The sequence below is a fragment of the Papaver somniferum genome, chromosome 7 (genome assembly GCF_003573695.1).
Source record: "Papaver somniferum cultivar HN1 chromosome 7, ASM357369v1, whole genome shotgun sequence".
NCBI lineage: Eukaryota > Viridiplantae > Streptophyta > Magnoliopsida > Ranunculales > Papaveraceae > Papaver > Papaver somniferum.
The window spans coordinates 176,364,762-176,368,210 of NC_039364.1; the positions used below are offsets into that span (position 1 = coordinate 176,364,762).

General features: G+C 36.2%; 1 long non-coding RNA gene across 1 annotated transcript; it reads right to left on the reverse strand.

Annotated features, from left to right (window-relative positions):
- Positions 1-743: 743 nt before the first annotated feature.
- On the reverse strand, positions 744-2,293 carry LOC113293635. The gene is made up of 3 exons (XR_003332415.1): positions 2,202-2,293; positions 1,275-1,471; positions 744-1,140 (listed from the first exon to the last, which is right to left on the reverse strand). It is a non-coding gene; the product is annotated as an uncharacterized LOC113293635 (long non-coding RNA).
- Between the last annotated feature and the right edge of the window lie 1,156 nt (positions 2,294-3,449).

A 3,449-nucleotide genomic window follows, 5' to 3' on the forward strand; every position in this document is an offset into this window, starting at 1 on the left:
GCGCCTTCGGCGCGTGGGACTTAATGATTTGCCACACTGTCACCATGAGATCCAAACCCTTCTAGATCGGACGTCGAAATCCTTTCGTCTCGTGGATTATTTTCTAGATAATGAGTGCATCCATCTGATTCATTTGGTCGTGCGTGAAATTCCTTTTTGGCCATGGGATGTTTTTGATAAAGTTGCTCCTCATCATAGTTCTCCAAAGTTTGTCGAACATATACACCATAGTTAAAAAACACCTTGGCGCTTCAGGGAATCCCAGCTTTGCAATTAACTAATAACTGCGGCACAACATCCAGTTTGGTACATATGTTAAAAATGGGTTTTCTTTGAGCGTGTTGCGGACGAAGTAAAAGGAATACGAATCCTTGTCAAACTACCGAGCAAAACTTATTAAGCGTCGTCATTTCCCCCTTATCATGGTACCACACTTAATAAGCGGCTCAGCACTTAGAAATCCTAGAAAGACTTATAACGAATGACCCTTGTGATCAAAAGGAAAAACGAAGAAAGCTAAAAAAATAAATAAATGACATGAGTTGTCAAGTAGTGTGAGTCGAGTAAAATCCATAAACACAAATGAAACTGGTTATATCATTTTGTAAGGACAAAACTACATTGGTCAATTTATAGTTCACAGCCCTGCCCACATTTTAATTAGGTGCAAACATCACCTGCTCTAATAGTAACAACAAAGATAGTGTCAACAAAGATGGAACATGGTAACAACAAAGCGACAAATGGATGAGAAATAATATTGCGTTAATAACCACAATAATATTGCAAAAAGAAACGAAAGGAGACAACAATGGAAAATTAGCAACAAAAAGTGTTGAAAAGTATGAAAAATCTCTAGGTGATAGGTTGGAATCCTCTTTTCCTCGGGCCATCTTATTTGTTCTTCATTGCCATTATTTCAGGTCTAGCTGCACACCATCTTTCATCTGAGCATTGCTGATCCTCTATACATATCTCTTTTATAAAGTAATTTCTCAAACATAGTTACCATTCATCACTCCCCAGTGAAACTCAAATACGGAATGCTCAAGATCTAAAGCTAGTAATTTTTGTGCAACGTTCAAAATTTGAACACGGATAAGCCCTTTCCAACGTTATCCATCCATCCCGTCAATGCCACTGTGAATCCACGACAGCCGCGGCAAACAGAAAAAAATAAATTAGCTTGATTATGATGTGTGAAAAACTGCAAGTGGCTTGTCATGTATATATGGGCGTAAATGGCAAGATATAATTGCATACTCATTTCTTACCTTTTTTGGATCTTGAAATCCTGCGCACCTCAGAAACAAACCTAGTAAAACCAAAATTAATACGGTGTGCACTCTATAAATGTCAATGGAAATACCAAAATCTGTGTTCGAAGGCCCCATGACTAAACTCCAACTTCAGGACCTGGATACACCAATAGTCAACGATAGAGCAAGCATAGTGGTATTGAGAATGTTTCCTGAACAAAGATAATGGATATTATCATTTCTCGATGTCAATGAAATCAAGTTAGTCAACAAATAATCGCTCATCAGTATACTAAGTTGCTAACTGTATAATTTTTGGTGAAGATTATTACCAACAGTCAGTACTTGCAAGTCAAACACAAAAATAAATTCATTATCTAAAAATCAAGCAGTCATTTCGGCATACAAAATCCAAATCAAGAGAATATACCTTAACAAACCAAGAAAGAATACTATCCACTGAAAATGCTATCGAATGAACAAACAATTAAAAAAAAAAAACGTTTGCATACGAAGTAACCAAGTTTTTAAAAATCTTCGTACCTTTTAAGTAAATAATCATGTCAACACACATGAGAAAAATTAAAATCAAATAAAGAAAAAAGGATTTCTTGGGGAATGAAACTCAACACAAAATATGAAAAAGGAACACCAACTCCAGCAACATGCCAACATCTCCTCGCATCCATCGATCTAGCAAAACGAATAAATTGATCCAGGAGGGTGACCAAACCGAACACTACTATACGCAACATAAATTAATTAATGTACACAAAAAAAAGAAGACCCAAAGTTGTACGAAGAATGAAACAAATTCCGAAAAAAAAACTTACTGATGAAAACAAAACAAAGTGATGTTGTTAAAACAGAGATGAAATTGAGCAATCAAAACAAAAGAAAGAAATGAAATTGGCTAAAAGGAAAGTGATGGAGCATACTTACTGAATTTTTAAAATCGACCGCCAATACCACTATTTAGTGGATTTGCCTTCCGCTTAAACGTCACCAAGTTTCTCGCAATTGAGAGAACAAAATCTGCAAAACAAACAATGAGAGAACAAAATTAAAATCAACAGATAGGATTTTTAAGGAATAGGGAATGAAACTCACACGTCTCTTCTTCGTAGTCGGAAGAACAAAACTAATTAGGGGGAAACTGTTGGAACTGATTTGCAGTTATCTCTCAATTGAGGAAGTTATACGAAGTTTCTAAGAACTACACGTAGGCAAAATAGGGAGAAATATAAGGAGTTTGTGACACGTACCTGTCGATCTGAATTGCAGCGGTTTTCCGACCCTTTAGTGTCTAATGCAAAAGTACAATGGACGGTTGATCAATGTACACCTTTGGAAACCGATGGTGCGGATCTTCTCCTGCTAGACTACAACATCCTGACCCCAAGTTGTGTTTCCAGAATCCATCACGACCGCTCTTTGTCCCCTCCAAAAAGGAAACTGTGTCATAGTTAATTTAAGGGCAATTCTTGTCATTTTATAAAATAAAATAAGGATAAAAAAGGAAAATAAAATATCAAATTCAGGAGGGACCACAACTTATGCTTTTGGAGCTTTTAAAATCTCCTCCTCCCAGCCTTTAAAAGTTTGGGAATTTTGGAAGTTGTTAGAGCACTGCTCGGTCGAACTCGCATGCGTTGCTATCTCAAACATGTTTGTCAATGTTAGTGATCAAAACTATAAGTCTTGATTTCTAGTGTACTTATAGAAGTCTCGGACTAGGACATAGATTGTGTAGTTGAGCCTTAGACTTCACGGCGTTCATTATTTGAAGACGACGAACTACTAAGGAGAGCTTGTGGAACTTCATCAACAAAAGGTATGTAGAGACTGAAACTCATCTATCACTTGGAAAGTCTATTTCTACTATATCTCCTATATTGAGACATAAATCGTGTTACGATATAGTTTTCTATTATACACATTTGAGATTTCGAGCTGAGTTTAACTCGCTTACATATTTCTCGAAATATGTGTTGGTAAGCTTTCGCTTCGACCAAGTTCATCTTATATTCTTGAGGCAAGTCAAAAGATGATCATGTGAAAATTTTCGAGTAACATCTTACATGGTTTGTGTGATACAATCATTTGGTGTAGACTTGGAATGTTTCGTTATGATTATTCCAATAACTTGAAAATTGTTTTGATGCTAATAGTGTGTGAAAACGGCTATTG